The 18,864-nt window shown below is 41.1% G+C and overlaps 1 long non-coding RNA gene across 2 annotated transcripts in view; it reads left to right on the top strand.

Moving 5' to 3' along the window:
* LOC149319332 (uncharacterized) overlaps window positions 1–15,330 on the top strand; it is a 77,435-nt gene extending 62,105 nt beyond the window's left edge. For both annotated transcript variants that reach the window (XR_016280174.1, XR_016280175.1), the window contains exon 5: window positions 15,043–15,330. This is a non-coding gene — a long non-coding RNA (uncharacterized LOC149319332). The remainder of the gene's footprint in view (window positions 1–15,042) is intronic.
* Window positions 15,331–18,864: the final 3,534 nt, after the last annotated feature.

The following is an 18,864-nucleotide window of genomic DNA, read 5'->3' on the forward strand; positions in this document are numbered from 1 at the left end:
GTACATCCACTCTCATTGGTTCTCTTGGTTCAACCCACAATTAATGATTTCATCATTTCACCTTGTCCACTTAACAATTCTCAGGTGTGTTCAATTATCCACTTTACATTTCTGTCCTTGGCTTTTAGGACTTGTTAATTACATTACCTTTTACACCTGTGTGGCTTCTAATTGCTTCTGCTGAGTCACCCTGACTCTCACATACATGTTTTATTTCTTTGACTGTATATCCCATGTTGCTTTTTCCTTAACACTACATACTGGACTAAGCAGTCTCTAAGTGGTGTACAACATGTAAGTTAATTCCCCCAACAAGCTGGGTACTAATTTTAGTGACCCCGGAAGGATGCCAGCCTGAGTCATTCCTGGAGCCCCTGGCTGGAATTGAATTCACAGCCTCGTGGTTATGAGTAAGTGGCTTCAGTACCAACATTAAACTACCAGATGCTTTTCCTGCCTGTTCACATTGAATCATATAATACCTGTATGAGATGGCTCTGGGTTGTTAAAGTAAGTTGGTATTAAAGTAAGTGTAGGCTGGAGGCATCATGCCATGTCTGACCTAGAAAGCTCTTGTGGTTTTGTGCCTGCCTGCTGTTCCAAAAGCCCACATCCCATATTTCTTTGATGCCATGAAACTTAATCACATGATTTTTGGAGTTCTGGCCAATTTTGAAGTATATTTTATCCCATTTATTCTCCAATTTAGTTGTTCTTTTCCCAGTAAAAAAAACTGTGAACAAGCCATGTTTAATAGTGTAGAACCTTGCTAATTTACACTAATGATCCATTGCAAACTATCACATGAAATGAATAAACAATAATAAAGCTAGTGAGCCTTGGGAGATATGTTGCCCATTCATTTTGCCATGTTCAAATTACAGCAGTTATTTCTGGCATGTTCAGATATGTGCCGCATGGTGTTTTCCAGAAATGAATCTTCAGAGAGAAATAAAACCCCTTTTTGGAACTGTGTAGTACATGAAAATTCTAACTCTGCATGTATTTCTACAAGCTGGCAACCAAAATTAAAAGTTTGCAAATGTAGTATTTTGTACAAAACCATTGATAACTGCATAGTTCATAATTGCAGGACTGATTTCTTCTGGTTGTAAAGTTTGGCATTAAAGCAAAGATTTCCTGAATCTATTTTATGAAATGTGCAATTAGCCAAGTGCACATCCTCTGCTATGGATACTACAGTATATAGGAAAACAATTCAGATTTAAATGGTTCGTCTTCTCTGCAGTAGTAAGAACCCTTTGTAATGATGTAAGAGACAGGAGCAGTGGTTAACTACAACAAATTAGGGTTAATATGTTCTATAAAACAATCCTTTGAATTTGTTTTGAAAGCTCAGAACAATTTCTCTTTTTAAAAATTGAAGTTGAAATTGGAGAGGGGGAGTATCATTTGGCTTGATTTCTGAACTGAAAGTAAGATTTCCATTCCAGAAATTTACTCAAAGTAGAAAGAGTCACCTTTCCTCATATAGAATAAGAATGCTTTTTAAAAACCATTCGGTGAGAGAGGGCATCAAGTAGTGGTGGAGAAAGTGCAACTCATAGACCCACTGTTGTTACCTGTGAATCCTACTCCAGCCCTCTGAAAAGGTTTGCCAGATTGAAAACTGGAGGTGTTTCCTGTACCTTTCATATTTGTGTAGAAGAGGGAATTTCAGCAGGTATTGCTTGAAACTGGGATCTTCTACTAGGTTCTGCTACAAGGGCCAACCACTAGAGCCTACAATTCTGTTTTCGAGGTAAATGTTGTGATTTGCCATGCTTAATGGTTTGCCATGTTATTTCCTCCCAGTGTATTTCTTTTCGCTTGCCACAGGCTCAGCATCAAACTGCAGTGGTATACCTAGAATATTTGACATCCAGTGTGGACCATTTTTTTTTAAAACCCGACTGCCTGCCACCACTGTTGCCACTTCTGCTGCTACTGCCCAGCTCTTTGGGGCACCAGCAATCCCCAAAGAGATGGGCTGTCAGCAGTGACAGGGGCCAATTCTATGTTTTTGCTGCTGCCACTGCAGAAGTGTATCTCTTTGGAGTGCCAGCAATTGCCCATTTGCTGCAGTCCAGATGGAAAAAGGACAGCCAGTAGCAGGGGCAGTGGTCAAGCCAATTCCATGTTTTTACCATTAATGCCACTGCTGCTGCTGCCCATCTGCTGCAGGTCAGATGGCAAAGGAAGATGGAGTAAGGGGATGAGTCCATGGCCACCAAGTCTCAGTGGGCAGAGAAAGAGACACTGGTCTGGCTTTCTGATGATGACTCCCTTCTCCAGTCACTGAGCTGCATCTCACCCCAAACCATCAACATTTTAGGAGCTGTAGCGTTACACCACTTAGGGTGTCATCTGGTGTGTCCCACAACCCTACTGACACTCTTTTCACATGGCTATACTTTGCTACTGTTGTTGACTTTTAAAGCCCTGCATTGGCCAGCTCATCCATATTTATCAGACCTTCTTTCTCCTCACCTTCCCCCTCGTACCATCCATTCTGGGATTCAAGGTCTGCTGTCTCAGCCTAGGATTTTCTCTGCCCCATCCTGGATTTGTCCCTTTCCCCTTGCTGCCCCTCACTCCTCGAATCTCCTTCCCCCATGAACAGAGCTCATCACTTCTTTAACTTGTTTCAAAACTGAGTTGAAGACCATCCTGTTCAGAGAAGCGTTCCCAGGCATTGCATTACTTTTATTTGCTATTTGATGTTCTTAATGTGTTGCCTGTTTTATTGAACCCTTTCCTGTATTGTTATGTATTATTTATATGTATTATGCTATTATTTCTTAGACTGTATGCCATGGGAAGGTTTACTCTTATCTATTTTATTGTTTGTATGTACAGCGCTATGTAAATCTACAGCGCTATATAAATAAAGCATAATAATAATAAAGGCAAATATACTCTTTGACACTACCAATGGAATGAGATTCCTGTGCATTCAGTTTAGCTCAGAAATCATGAGGCAGCAGCATAGATCTAGCATGGAATGATACAGCAATAACTGTTCTGTGGGCATACCTTTTATAATAGGGATAAAAAATGTGTGCCCTCCCCAATGTCATTGGATTAAAGTCCCATAAACCCCAACCATTGGCCATGCTATCTGGGATGATGGATGGGGGTTTTGTCCAACAATTGGAGGAACACATGTAAATGTTCCCCAGCATTCTTCTGTAGCACTAGATACTCAAGACAAGGGGCTATCCAATTTCATCTGAAAAGTGTTTTATAGCTCCATTGCCTTACTAACACAATATGCTTGTTCTTTTGTAGACACATTAAAGTATGACACGTGTCCCTGAGGGCTTACAACCATGAAAAGTAAGGTCAACAACAGGGCAACACAGGTCCACAGTTTACAATCCAGTCCCATTTTTGGAACAGCACTGGTCTCACATTTCACTGTTTTACATAGCATTTCTATAGAGTTGGATTATGGGCTTGCCCAGGAGAAGCAGTCAAAAGATTTGTTGTTTTAATTAAGTTCTCTTGCATTTGTCATCATTTTCTTTTAATCTGGTATGTTGTCAAGTTTGAGAAATGATGGATTTCACTTCACAAAGAAATGAGGAAAGGCTTCTCTAATATTAAAATTGAATCAGCTGGAATGCTCAAACTTTAGTAGCATCAAGAATTGTATTTTTTTTTTTAAAAAAAACCCTACCCCCCAAAGTAATAGCAAATTAATTCACCCCCCCCCCCCGAGATTTGGGTTGGAGATAAAGATCCCTTCCTGCCTATACAATTTAAACCCATTTCCAGAGATTCCTTTTCAAAAAATGCAATACAATATTTTTAAAAACACTCTCATAGGAAAGGTTATTTGCCTCTCTCACAAAGCACCCCTGCTGCACTGGGGAACTTGAAGGAACAAATAAATGCTGACATTTACATATTGCTCTTCCAAACTGGTCCTTAAAAAGCATAAATTCTCACAATATTCCATTCTTGGATTATGCCAGGGTTTGCAGTTGTTACCCATGCATTCCCTTATTTTGGTGATCTTTTTAAAAAGATTTTTTGGATCTCCATTGGAAGTCTTCCAAGGGTTCTTAAAAAAACAACAGTAACACTGGGAACATGATTTGCTGTGGTGGTCCTATAGTTTGAAGGGCAAATTTCCTCCTTTCTATTTTTTATTTTTCTTTTTTCCATATGAGTTATAGTGCTAGAATGCAAAAGTGCCATTTCACTGATGTACTCATTTACTATAGTACTAGAACTTTTAAAAAAAAATCCAGAGGCAGAAAGGAGGAGAAGAGAAGGATACTTTTTGGTCCCAATATATGTAATCCACTCAGAGGCGCAAATAAAATGTTACAGATAGTAACAGGAATTGCCATGAGGTAGTCTGTGACAGCAGAAATTTCATTTGGATATCTTTTTTTAAAAAAGAACAAAAAAAACCCCACACACTAAATGTTAAAGAAATAATTATTCACAACGTCCCAACACATTTTTCCATTCTGAAAACTTCAATATACGCTAGATTCACTTCAATATAGGTCAGAATTCTGTATCAGCTCCTGGCCTGATCCCCACCAATCCTGATGGAAAGATCATTCACTTGTGTTCCAATCATCAGCAGGATGGATTTCCTTTTTTCCATGCAACTGAAGCCCAGTAAATGGGTTGTGTGTGTGTGTGTGTGTGTGTGTGTGTGTACATGTGTGCGTGCGCGCACACATACATGTGGTATTATGATCATGGCCTTAGTGCCAAAATTGTAGCTAAGTAGACATCATGAATATGAAACAATAGCAGAATAGTAAATCTAGGTAACTGTTCCATATTCACAGTCACTACTTAGACACCATTGTGTCACTATTCCCACAATTATAACTCCCTCTCTACCAGGCACAGCTGCATGAAGAAAAGGAGGTCCACTTTGTCAGTGACTGGGGTATAGGTGAATGAAATTTACTGTATTTGTCATCTCCTCTGATCCTGCCTTATGTATGGCTGAAAATATATGTTCTCTCTGGGCATTTCTGGGTCCTTTAGCATGATTCTATTATCATCTTCTGGCAAAAGCTGACTATAGAATCATACTGGAGGACCTAGAAATGCCTAGAGAAATATTCTCTCAGGTAAAACAAAAAACAGAACCCCCCAAACAGCATCCTATTTTCATGGTTTTTCCAATCTCATGAAGATCCTGCACCTCTAACCCCACAAAAGTTGAGGGCTGATCATATATTTAACTATGCAGCTGCTACAAGATTTTGGCCAGTATCTGTATCATGAGCATGTCAATTGAAATGAGTGGTCATGTTTTAATGCTTTTGATTACATCAGTATATATCAGGAGGTTGCCCTAATTAATGACTTCCTGTCCTGTTGTTCCCACTGAAATAGGAAACTACATGGCATGCTCAAGATATTTTGCTGCCAGAGGTCCCAGACTGCTTAGACTAGCAAGGGAATTGTACTTGAAACAGGTTACAGACTGGCACAGTGGTTAAATGCCTGTACTGCACCCATTCACTCAAAACCACAAGGTTGTGAGTTCAAGACCAGCAAAAGGGCTCAGGCTTGACTCAGGCTTGCATCCTTCCGAGGTCGCTAAAATGAGTACCCAGATTGTTGGGGGCAAATTAGCTTACAGTTGTAAACCATTTAGACACTGCTTAGGTGATATGAAGCTGTATATAAATGAAGTGTGTTTGTTTGTTTGTAAAATAAAATTAATAATCAATAATAAATATCCACTTGAGGCAGCAGACTAGTTTATGATGGTGAGGGGTAGGATGGGGTATATAGGATAGAAAACTCAGTCCTCCAACAGAGGAATGGCTGAGATATACAGAAGAAACAGTTGGGAGAGTGTTACTGATGCCCCCTTAGAATCTATTGCCTTAGTCTGTCATCTCACCCTCCTTAACGTTAGGATCAGCCCCAGGCAGCAATATGTTTGTTTAATGTACATACAGTGGGCCCTTTGAATCCGCAGGGTGTTTGGTCCCCTCCTACAGAAGGGAAAAACTGTGGGAGCTCAAGCCCATGTTAGTCAATGGGCAATAGTGCATATGTGCCTGCAGGTGAGCGCTGCTATTGGCTAATATGGGGATGGGGCATCTGCTGATGGCTAGCCTGCCAATACGGTGGGTATATTAACCAGATTTCCAACCTGAGGTTCTCTGAGTACACAGATGAAGTAGAAAGAATGACAGACTCTAATTCTCTGCCTCCCTCACTGGTGCTACTGAAGCATGGCACATGATCATTTGTTATCATATGATCACCCCAAAGAAAAAAATTAAGAAGATTTATGGTGTAGTGGTCTTGTGGACTAGGACACTGGGAGACCAAGGTTTGCAGCTCTGGTGGCATATTGATTAAATGTTGGTACTGCAGCCATAAAGTTGCAAGTTCACAACATTGTAAGTTTGATGCTGGAGAACTCTAAGGTTGACTCAGCCGTCTATCCTTTCATAGGTCAGTAAAATGACTACCCAGCTTGCTGGGGGCAATTGGCTTACATCTTGTAAACTGCTTAGAGACTGCTTAGTTCAGTATCAAACAGTATAGAAATGTAAATGCTATTGCTAAGCCATGAAGACCCACTGGGTGACTTTGGGTAGGCCACACTCACTCCACTTCAGAGGAAAACGATGGCAAGCCTTCTCTGAACAAATTCTGCCAGGAAAACCCATCGTGGGGTTGCCATAAATAAAAATGACTAAAAAAGGCAGACAGTAACAACAAACAAACAAATGCACAATTGCAGCTGGTAAGAACTACATGAGGTGCCACCTGGTCTGAATGGCTAACACAGTGGGAGAACATTCAAAGCCTAATCCTGGACATACTGTGATTCCAATGGCTACTACGATGTTAAATCTGCAAAGGATATTGAGTAGCTTTCTGATTATCTCAGGGGAGGTGAGAAATGCTTTACTGATGCAGAGGGAGGGCTGAAGCAGTTTTGTTTAATATTTGTTAATTAATCACCGCTGAAGTCCTCAAATGAAAGGCACAGGCCAGAAATATGAAATGACATTCACTGATGAATAAAAAGGTGGAAACAAAGCCTATTCCATTTTTCTCCCAAAGGCACCATCTTCTTCAACCGTCTACTGCAGCTGAATGACATGCCCCACCTTCTCAAACAGTCTTCTCTTCTACAGAGTAGCTAATTGCAGTACTGCTTTTTATATAGAGTACCCTCCGTGGATATAGCAGAAGCAAGAGGGAAATAGAAAAATATTTGTTTCTGTTGCATTTCTGCTTCAGTAATGAACTAGAAATTGTTAGACATTTCTGAAAGCACCGCAGTTTTAAAAGTTCTGTATTTTGCTGTATCTGAATCCCATCCCTTCACAATCTGAAAAGGTTAATGGGATCTTTGCAAGATCAAGTGTTTATGCACTAGTGAATTAACCTTTGTATTGAACTTGCTTTTTAAACATCTCAGGTGTAAATCATGTACAGATGCAATAGTGTGGTTCCAGGATTCATGGGGAGAGATGGATAATAAATAAATAAATAAATAAATAAATAAATAACATCATCACCATCACTATCACCATTTGCTTACTAGTATCTTACATACTGGTATGTTGTTGTTTTGTGCTTTCAAATAATTTCCAACTTATGGTTGCCCTAAAATAAAACAATCGTAGCTTTTTTTTTTACAGACTTGCTCAGAAGATATTTGTTATTGCCTTCTTCTGAGATTGAGAGTAGGACTTGCCAACCAGTGGGTTTCCATGGCGAAGCAGGGATTTAAACTCTGGCCTTGCATAGTTCTAGTCCAATGATCAAACCACCAAACCATGTTGGCTTGCAATATGATTTTAACAAATTGCATTTTTGTCTACACATGACAGGCACAAACACAAAATCTCTCATTTGGGTACCCATCTTTGGCTGTTATCATTCTTAGATTTAAACCTTTAAACACTCAGCACATCACAAGAGTAAACAGACATCACCTTTCATCCCTCTCCCATATCTGGGAATGCCTTACTAATAAAATACCACTTTGACCATGACTCTGTGGGTGACATAAACTTTGAGGGATGTAGCAGTAGGAGGTAAACTGTACCCATTTGGATGAAACACCTCTTCCTGGCTGCAGAACAGCAGTGTGGTGTGTATGTGTCACAGCTCTGTCTCCTAGCCACTTCTCAGCTGCAGATGTTTGCCTGGGTGTGTTCCAGCTGCTCTTATGCAGCCAGGGAAGAGGAGGCAGCGTTACACTAAGCAGAGGCTGCTCCATCTACTTTGGGTGTGCAAGAGGACACCTCTGAAGCCAAGCAAGGACCAGAGGATGGACCCATGATTCAGAACAACCCACTTTCTGGCCAAAATAAATTCTGCTGCCAGATATATCTAGGACTCTGCTGTGGCTGTAATTTTCTTTGACCTTACAAGAAATAGCTGGCCAGCAGCTGGTGAAAGGCCGTCCTTCCATGTTCTAACTGCCATTTCAGTGGCCTCCGAGAGAGAGGAAAACAGGCAGCATCTACTGGACTTGGACAGCTCCTGTGTCTGCCCAAGTTGCTGCTTGTGAGTAACTCAGTATTACTATTATTACAGGGGGAAGACTTTCCTCTTTCCTCACTGCCCTCTTTCCTTATGTATCATGTCTTATTTGGATTGTAAATCTGAGGGCAGACAACTGTCAAATTAATGATTTGTAAGCTGCCTTGGCTGAAGGGTAGGGTATAAATACCACAACTAACTAACTAAAAAGTTTCTGTTGCACAGCTGAAGAGGTAGTAGTAGTGAAGGAACAGCTTCCACTCCTCCTAATGATGGTGTAAGTACACTGGTAGAGACATGTTTCGGTGCTATGCCAGTGTGCTTATTGGAGTTGGCCTTTCTTTACCCTGGTTGTATCTGCATTGCAGAAGTAAAGCAGTCTGATGCCACTTTTACTGCCATGGTTCAATGCTATAGAACTGTGGGAGCTGCAGTTCTGTGAGATATTTAGCCTTCTCTGTCAGAGAGCTCTAGTGCCACAACCAACTACAAATCTCAGGATTCTATAGCATGATGTGATGGCAGTTAAAGTGTCGTCAAACTGCATTATTTCAGCAGTGGAGATGAGTTCTTTGTTAATAAATGCTCTGAACTCATTTTGCTTGACAAAGTACTTTATAGAGGTGCTCCACCACCTGGACCAAATGATTCTAAAGTATATGCTGTACTCTTTAGAATTTTTTTTTAAAAAACAAAAACATTAATTTGTGTGCCAGCTATGCTGGACAGACCTAGTCTGTCCTCCAGAAGAAGAAAGCTAAAGCTGCCAAGCATCAGTCATTTGTGTCCCAGAAGCAATTACTTTCTGAATAAAGATATATAGATGAATGATAATATCATGTTTCCTGACTAATGGTACCATCATAGCAATGTAGTACAGTGCGTCCTCGCCTTACTCGGGGGATCCGTTCCGGATTCCTCCGTGTAAGGTGAATTCCGCCTATGCTTGAGCCCCATTGGAAACAATGGGGCTCGTGCGCGGTGGCGCGGGGCGCAAAGGACGCATGTGCCCATTCAATTGAATGGGATGCGCTGCCCCTTCTGCCCCGCGCGCACGCCGCGGCTTGAGCGCATATGCTCAAGTCCGCGTATGGCACGCCCACGTATGGCACGGGCGCACTGTAAATATCCTTGTAAAGTTTTGATATGATTTTCATGCTGCAGCTATCACCAAGGATTGGCAAAACTACTTTTTGGGGCCTACAACTCCCACACTCTTCCAGCCAGCACACTCACTGCCTGAAAACATAACTTTGCCAAAATCTAGCACCTATAACTTATCGTCAAATGAATTTCAGCTTTGGATGTCTGGGATGTGTGTGTGTGTGTGTGTGTATAAGCAAATTCTGAATACAATCGTTCTTGAAAGACATAAGTTCCACTTTCATCAGTAGCAGGAGATGAGAAACATTGGGAGATCAATGCTTCACAGTCAACGTTTGAAACAGAGGCATTCTGGCAGCCCAGATCAGCTGTGGAGAATGACAGACACTTATGCTCTTTCTTTGAGTAGGATTGATGTGGGCAATAGTGTTCTTATGCCCAGGGACCTATAAAATCCCAGCTCAGATGGATTTAAAAAAGGATTAGACAATTTCATGGAGGATCAGTCGATTAATGCCTATTATCCATGATCCCTACATAAAGTCACTACGCACAGGGGCAGCAAACCTGTGAATGAAAGATAGTGGAGACAAAGAACAGGGGAAAGCTGTGTCTTCACAACCTACTTGTAAGCACCATAGTGGCATGCAGATTGCTACTGTTGCAGTCTAAATGATGGCACTTAGATCCCACCCCCAGGGGTTTTAACCTTGTTGTTTTGGTGCAGTTGACACTGAACGTCTGGCAAGGGAAGGGACTACACTGATTGGCAAATATACATTTTTGGACTACAACTCCCTGAAAACCTCTGTTAGCAGGACTGTTTGGCAATCTTTTTTTTTAGAGGTGCATTCAAAAAGCAGTTTTCTTAATTTTTGGTTTGGAGTATTGCCCCCCCCCCAGCCATACCCCCCCCCCCCCTTTGCTACACTTTAGTCAACTATGACCTGTAGTGGAAGGGTTTCTCTTTTTTCCTTCCTTCCTAAGTTTCAAGGTGGAGTGGCATGAATATGAGCCTCAGGGCATTAGACGGGATACAGATTACCCCTTTGAGGTGGCCTGCACCTGCCCCTTTCCCCGCCAGATTGGGGCCTGGGCATCTGCAGCGGTAGCCCCAGAGGCCCCAATGCGCTGCTTCTCCAGGCCTCGGGGATGCGGCAAAACACAGCTTCCCACTGGTCTGGAAAGGGGTGTCCTTCATGCCCCAAGGACACCCCAACAGCTTCTGGGAAAGAGAGAAAGGTGCTGCTTGACCCCTTTCTCTTCCGTATTGCTGGCACGGCCATGTAAAGGCTGCACCAGCGATACACGTGGTGAAAAGGAGCTCTGTTTCAGAGCTCGTTCTGGTGCCGCTGAAAGGGCACCACAAGTGCCCTGCAGCAGCGTGAGCACGTCACGCCTAAACTGTGTTGCTTGGCTGCAGCGCGGCCATGACATCATAATCGTGGGGCCCATGTATATAGGGCGTTGCCGTAATCACACCACAAGTACGTGATAGGGTTATGGGGCATCTGTAAAGGACGCCCTGAAGCAACCCTAGCACGTATCCAGGCTGGCGCAAAGTGCCGGTCTGGAAAGCATCTTAGTTCTCAAACTTTGCTCCTTCAAATGGTTGGGACTTCACCTCCCAGAATTCATGACCATTTTCCATGCTGGCTAAGATTTCTGGGAGTTGAAATCCAAAACATCTGGATGACCAGAGACTGAGGAGTTAAATGAGAGCAGAAAGGAGGTTGCAGAGGGGCAAACAAAGACCCAATTCACTCCTTTCTTCTATAGCACCCCCACTCCCTCTTTCTCTACTCAACTACTCTTATTTCACCTCCAGTGTAAATTCTGCTGCTTGTCTTTGGGTATCATTTTCGATTGTTTTGGTCATGTTGCCCATTTAAAGCAGCCATTTCCACAGTGTTCCTAATATAGTGCCACTCCAAATCATGGTGGGAAGTTACAGTGGCATCCACTGCTGCAGGACCACTAAGGGCCAACTTTTTAATTTCTCATATGCCTTGCAGTAATTTTATATTAGGGGCATGATGGGAATTTAAAATGGTGAATAAACCTTGTTTGTTTGGAATACATTGGGTCCTTGGTATCCACTGGAGTTTGGTTCCAGGACCCCCGTGGATACCAACCCCCCCCATGGATGCTCAAATTCCATTAAATACAGTGGTGTAGTAAAATGGTGTCTCTTATATAAAATGGCTAAATCAAGGTTGTTGTTGTTGTTGTTTGCATTTATATATATTAAAAATATTTTCAATTTGTGGATGGTTGTATCCATGGATAAAGAATCCTTGGATACCCAGGGCCAACTTTACTACATGTATCACTGTTTGTGGCTGGTCCACCACCCCACCTCCAGATACTCTTGTCAGGATCTATCACAGGAGAAGACTGGGGTGGTTTACCAGAAACCACTTTACTCAGAGCCTACTCAAACTGGATATTCTCTTTCTCTCTGTGTATTCTCTCTCAGAAGAAACAAGGAAGATTGAATGTAGAGAAAAATAATTTGTTCCTTCCTTTCTTCAGCTATTCCTTGATTTTGGATATCTGGATCCAGCCAGTAGCCACAGATGTTCAGTTTCTGAGTAGTCAGTGGGAAAACGGATAGTTTTATACTTTGACAGTATAATTTTTTCACACAGAGGTATATTTATTCAGCATATGTTCCACAGTCATTCTGTATGCATGTGTGTTCGGCAGTCAATCTGTACAGATGGGATAAGCATCTCTGACAATAGCAATGAGGTCTATATTCTTTTTTTGGGGGGAGGGGAGTTTTTTTTCCCCATATATGTGCCTTTGATGTTAGATTTCCATGGTAACTTTTCAACAAGACAACAGGAAAGGGATGGATCTCCCAAGAACCTCCGGAAAACAAAGGCTTGGAAATTCTGTTTCATATCAAAAAGCCAAAGTTTTTAAAAAGAAACATTAAGTTCTTACTTGCTTTGTGTGGGGAAAGTGGGAAAGGAGGCAGGAGGACAGGCAGGCCTAGATGTTAATTCACACTGTTCTTTCTTTTATTTGGGGATTTTTGTGTTCTAAATTAAAACAGCAGACATTAAAATTTCATGATACACTTCGAAGAAAAGCGGAATAATTAAAAGCCTGCATGATCAATCCAGCAAGAGGCTACTGAGACCAGAAGGAGAATGCAGTTAGGGAAAAATGTGCTTCCCTCCTCAACCAATTGGGGCCTTCTCTTGAGAGAATTGCTGAAATATACCATTTGAAATAACTCACAGTTCTGTGCCATCCAAAGTTTAGGGAGAATTCTTAGCAATGTTTTTTTAAACAGTGCGTGGTGTGGCTGAGGAGTCAGATGAACATCAACATCTGAAACATGCCCTTCTCCAGCTTTTCCTTTTCATCATCATCATCATCATTTCTTTTTTAAAATCCTACCAAGAACTTCAGGTTAGCATACTTGCCCCTCATCCCATTTTTCATTACACAAACTGGGAATGATAGATTAATATTGTGAAACAGGAATTCCTCTGCTCATCCTAAATAAATAAAAAACAACCTGCAGTGAATACCTTCAAGCTGAAGTGTAATAAGATATGAAGATATGGGCCTTTCACTCTAAACAGGTATAGATTCTGCTTTAACTGTCTTGTCTGCATCTTATAAAATCTTAATGTTGGTAGTTTGGAAAGCTCCCTTAAGCCCCCCTTCTTATACTACAAATCCCAAGATCCCATCAGTTGGAACTGTGGCATCCAAGTGGATTTATAGTTAAATCTGAGTTAAAGTGGAATCATGGTGTTATAATAATGTAGTGTAAAAGGGCTGCATATCAGTGATGTCAGCTGGAATATTATTTTAGGATAACAAATGAGGTGTAGGTTTGTTGTGATCCTCAATGAAGTGAAGCAGGAACATCATGACTAACGTGGCAATGTGAAGCAGACAGAATTTGGGAATGTTATGTTTTGGATCACAACTGCCAGAATCCTTCAACCAGCCAAGTTAGCTGGGGAATTCTGGTTGTTGTCATCCAAAAAAAAAAAAAAAAAAAGTTTTCCAGGCTCAGGAAGGACGATACATGGAGGCTATTTTGACAGCATTCCTAAGTATATGTGCTGTCTTTCCAAGAAAACTCTTAATACTTAAAGGGAAGTGGAGGAAAGAGAAGAGGGATTTGTAAGAAATGTCCTTTGGGACTTGGAATCATGGAAGAGTGACACTGAGTGTGATTAATTTCTGTGCCTCAGAGTGGTTCATCAGAGTTTTCTTTTCTCTTTTACAAAGAAAACCTAATGACTGTCTCAGGATGTAGCCACACTGCAGAAATAAAGTAGTTTGACACCACTATAACTGTCATGGCTCCAACTGGTGGAATCCTGGGATTTGTAGCTGGGTGAGGTATTCAACCTGGTCTGTCAGAGAGCTCTGGTGCCTCACCAAATTACAATGCCAGGATTTCATAGGATAGTGTCATGTGGTAGGTAGTGTTGTTAAACTGTTTTATTTCTGCAGTATGGATACACCTCGAGTCAGTCAGACAGAGATGGAGAAGAGATTAAATAGGTTGACTCATGGCCAGCTGTACCACGAGGCAGAATGAGGCCTCGTGGTACAGCTGGCCTTATTCTGTACAACTCAAGTGGTAGAAACTGAAGGATAAATTGTGTCAATGTGCTGGAGAACAGAGCCACATGGTCTGCCTTGTATTGTCTAAGCCATTTGGTTAGCTTTAGGTGTTGTGGCCAATGCTTTACCATCATGAATAATAAAGTTAAAAAAACCCCAACTGCTTGTCCCTTCATATCTTTTGCATGGAAAAGAAGAGTGCTATCTTGTCCTCTTCAGGGATCAGGTCTTGAGGAACCTTTGGGCTGAGAAGTCTAAGGAAGGAGGAGACTGCCTTGAAAAAGTCCCAGAATTATTTTAATTTTGATGCTGTTTCCTTCTGCCTACTCATTAAAAATCTAACAGTCACACTGACATAGTCATATGAACAACATCTGAGATACACTGATGACAGCTGGGAACAGAATTGCTGGAATAAAAAGCAAGGAATATTTAGATGTTTACTTTCTAATGTTCCCTCTCTTTCTTGCTCTCTTACACACCATCTATGGCATACCCCAGATCAGTGTGATGATAAACACAGCTCTGTCTGAATGTTGGATATGTTGGGTCTCTTTAAATTGGTACTGCTATTCCCCAGCCTTTAAGGATTTTATTAGACCAGTCTTGTAAGGCACCACAACCATATTAGTCTAGGTCCAGAAATGCAAACATACTTTGATGATGACACTAATTATTGCACAGTTCTTCCAAAGTTTCATGATGCTGCTTCTGTTTCAGCCTCTGCCTTCCTCACACTGGCCGTCATAGCCTGGCCTCCCTGCCCTACTTCCTTCCCAGCCTGTCTTTCAGTCTGTATTTACTTCTATTTCTTTTTATTTTTAGTGTATTTGTATGATCATGGTAATCCATTATGTAAAAAAGAAAATAAAAGAAACTGAAAAAGAAAAGAAAAACAGCCTGCTTGGGAATAGCAAGGGGAAGAGGAGCAAAGTGGGGAGGAGCAGAATCATATCCACTTGCACACCATAACTGCTTGCATATTGGAACTGTTTTGGGAGAAACGTATCACATCTACATCAACAATGAAAACCAACATGACTGGAAGGCACTGATGAGTTTTGCCTGTCAATAAGAAGGAGCGCACCAGCAATGGATGAACTACAAACTAGTTACTGGACAGACACAGCACCATGTGATAAGGTACAGGTAATATGCTACTATCCTGCTCTAATTCAACTTTATCATGAAAAAAAGTCCTAACATTATGGCTTTATTCTGTAAAGGTAAAGGTTTTCCCTTGACAAGATTGTTTAGTTGTGACTGACTGTAGGGGGCAATGTTCATCTCTGTTACTAGGCCAAAGAGTCAGCATTGTCAAAGTCTACTCTGTGATTATGTGGCCAGCATGACTTCATAGAACACTGTTACCTTCCCACCAAAGTGGCACCTATTTATCTACTTGCACTTTTATACGCTTTTGAACTGCTAGGTTGGCAGAAGCTGGGACTGGTGACAGGAGCTCACTCTATCCCACAGCACCTGGGCCTCGAATGGCTGGCCCGCCAATCTTGCAATCATCAGAATCAGCATCTTAACCACTGAGCCACCACTCAGCAACTCCTTTCTAAATTACAGTTCATGGGAAATTCTCTCCTTCTTCCTTTTCTTAATCTCCTAGCTAATACACTTATCCTACCGAAACTGATTACTGAATCTTTTGGCAGATTTCTTGCTTGAGGCCACTTTTATGACATGTGCAATTTTTCATACAAATTACTCAAAAACATACAAACAAAAAGAAACTCAGAAAGACAGAACTGAAAACAAGTTATCCTCTCCAAAATCTGAGGACTTCCACAGAAACAACTACTGGGCTGCCTCTCTGCTGTCATTTTGATAATAATGGGTCAGATAAACCAAGGGAAATAAGCATACCCCATTTTGGATAACTTCCAATTGAAAAGGCCATTTTCTTGCACAAAAATCTCTGCACTTACTTATCTGAAACTTGGCCACCTTGATTTTGTCAGAAGCAGCAGCCATGCCTGCAAATTTATTTCAGTTGTTGTGTTTGCTAAACAACTTATTGGCTATTTTATTTTATTTTATTAAAATCAAGGTTTAAAGGCATTCATAAAAAATCCAGCAGTTTTCTGGGTGAAATTTGGTGTACTTCATCCCTCCTTCCATTGAAACCTGCATATGTCATGCCCTTTTGTCAAACCACCAAATAGATTTTGTGGATTTCCTGTCACAGTCAGTGGAAAGTACAAGTCTTTGGATTTCTGAATCTCACTTAAGATTTGTGAACTGGGTTGAATCAAATGGCCTCTAATTTGGTGCAAGACAAGTCAGGACATTTTCTGTATTGCTGAGTTGCAATCTGAATCAGATCTTGTCATTGATGGACACCCAACCCTTAATAATAATAATAATAATAATAATAATAATAATAATAATAATATAAAGATGAAAAACATAGTTCTAATATGAATAATCCCCTTATATTAGTTTCAAAAGTCAGTCATGAATAAATTATTTCGCAACATAAACTTTTCACTTTCTGGAGCTTTGTGAAGTCTCCTTATCATCCATTTGACTATCTGTTATGATCTTAAATCAATTAGCTTACAGTTGTAAACCACTTAGAGACTGCTTAGATGGTATGAAGCGGTATATAAATGAAGCTACCATTGCTATTAAATCAGCTACTTTTCTCTTTCCAGAAAGTGAGGAAATCTATTGTAAAGTGGTTTATCATTAGAATTCAGTAAGTTATAGCTGATTTCTTGTATAATTGCGAAAGGTAATATATATGTTGTAGAGAAATGCAGTTTAGAGCCTTAAGTCACTTTTCCAATGCAAAATTTATTACTGAAACTTGCTGCATAATTGCTGTGGGCATTGCACCAAGTACCTGAAAGGTCTGGAACTTCACCTGAAATATATGAATATAGTTTATGGGTGAGTTATTTATTCCTTCCTTCAGGGAAATGTAACTGATAAAACTATTTCTGATGCTAGAATGTCCATTAAACCACATACAGCAGTTCAATATGGAGGGTATGAATTCACTGACATCTTCTAATGGCCCTTGGCATTTTGCTTAGATATTTCTTTTAGTGGCACATGAGGACTGATCTACACAATGTGAAATCTCCATCACTACATCTTCTGAGGTTTTGAATATAATTACAACTGTGCCATTGAGGGAGGAGTTATTAAACCATTTCCCACTAGCTCTTTTTCTGATCAAAATCACCTGTTCTCAACTGCTGTTAGGACCAGGAAGGTGGGAAAATACAAGGACAGATAACGGCTGGCCCAGTCACTGAAAAAAGTGAGACAAATTTATCAGACAGGCAATGTCACCTTAGGGTCACCATAAGTCAGGAGTGACTTGAAGGTATATAACAACAACAGAAGATAACAGGATGGGGAGAAGGAGAGGTCAGTTTCCTAAGAGATAAGCCTTTAGGCTGGCTAGCCTGACCTATCTTCTCTGGTCTCTTTTTCTAGCCTGGGCCCCATGGCTCTTCTTGACAAAGGGCAAGTCCATTGGTCCATGAGAAAGACAATTCTAATGCTGCTGTTGGTATTTCTTCTTCCCTTGTCCCTCCCATTCTACAGCCTCCACCTGCTCTTCAGCTATAGCTGCGTTTTTATAGTCTGTTCCATTCTGTCTGCAGTCATCTGTCTTCCCACCATCAATGGGTTGCCCAGCAACTGGCTGCAAACTGGGTGCTCAGCCAAATTCTTTCCAGCTGGTACTGAGACAGCTGGAAGCCCCACTGAGGTCTTTATAGAGGCTAGAAGGTGAGACAATGCTGGTAGTTGCATGGTGCCTCCTGGCACCCCACTACAGAGAGTACATCTACACTAGAAACAATGCAGTTTGACACCACTTTAACTGCCATGACTCCATCCTACAGAATCTTTGGATTTGTAGCTTTGCGAGGCACTTGTACTCTTTGACAGAGAAGGTTAAAGACCTTGTAAAATGACAAATCCCAACATTCCATGAGATGGAGCTACAACATATAAAGTGGTGTCAAACCATATTGTTTCCAATGCACTTAGAGTGATGCTGCATATACTGTATGTGTATGTACACATATGGTTTTAAAAAAGATTGATTTGAATCTGCCCTAGAGTGAGATGCCTTAAGCATGTTCATCTCAGTGTTGACATAGAGTAAAACAGGTGGGCCCCCCAAAATAATCCAGGATTTACTGCAGTGCAGACTGGGCACTAGTCCTTTAAGTAGGCATGCTATAGTTTTCAATTGGAATTAAAATTAATAACTGCCACCCTACCTTTAAGTGGAAATGTTAGAGCAGGTAAAGGCAATGTAGTCCCCTTTAAAAGTTTTGGACTGCAACCCGCATAAGCTCCAGCCAGAACAGCCTATGGTCAGAGATGATGGAAGTTGTAGGTCAAACATCTGGATGACACCAGGCTTCCTAGGGTACATTTGCACTGCAGAAATAATTCAGTTTAGCAACACTTTAACTGCCACGGCTCAATGGTTTGGAATTCTGGGAACTGTAGTTTTGTGAGACATTTAGCCACCTCTGTGAGAGAGCTTTGGTGCAACAACAGACTACAATTTCCAGAATTCCATAGCATTGAGCCATGGTAATTGAAGTGATGTCAAACTGGATTATTTCTGCAGTGCAGATGCAGCCCTATCCTCATGGTAGA

Source organism: Sceloporus occidentalis, unplaced genomic scaffold (assembly GCF_023333645.1).
Source record: "Sceloporus occidentalis isolate IW3139 unplaced genomic scaffold, rSceOcc1.0.p SCAF_2, whole genome shotgun sequence".
Classification (NCBI taxonomy): Eukaryota; Metazoa; Chordata; class Lepidosauria; order Squamata; family Phrynosomatidae; genus Sceloporus; species Sceloporus occidentalis.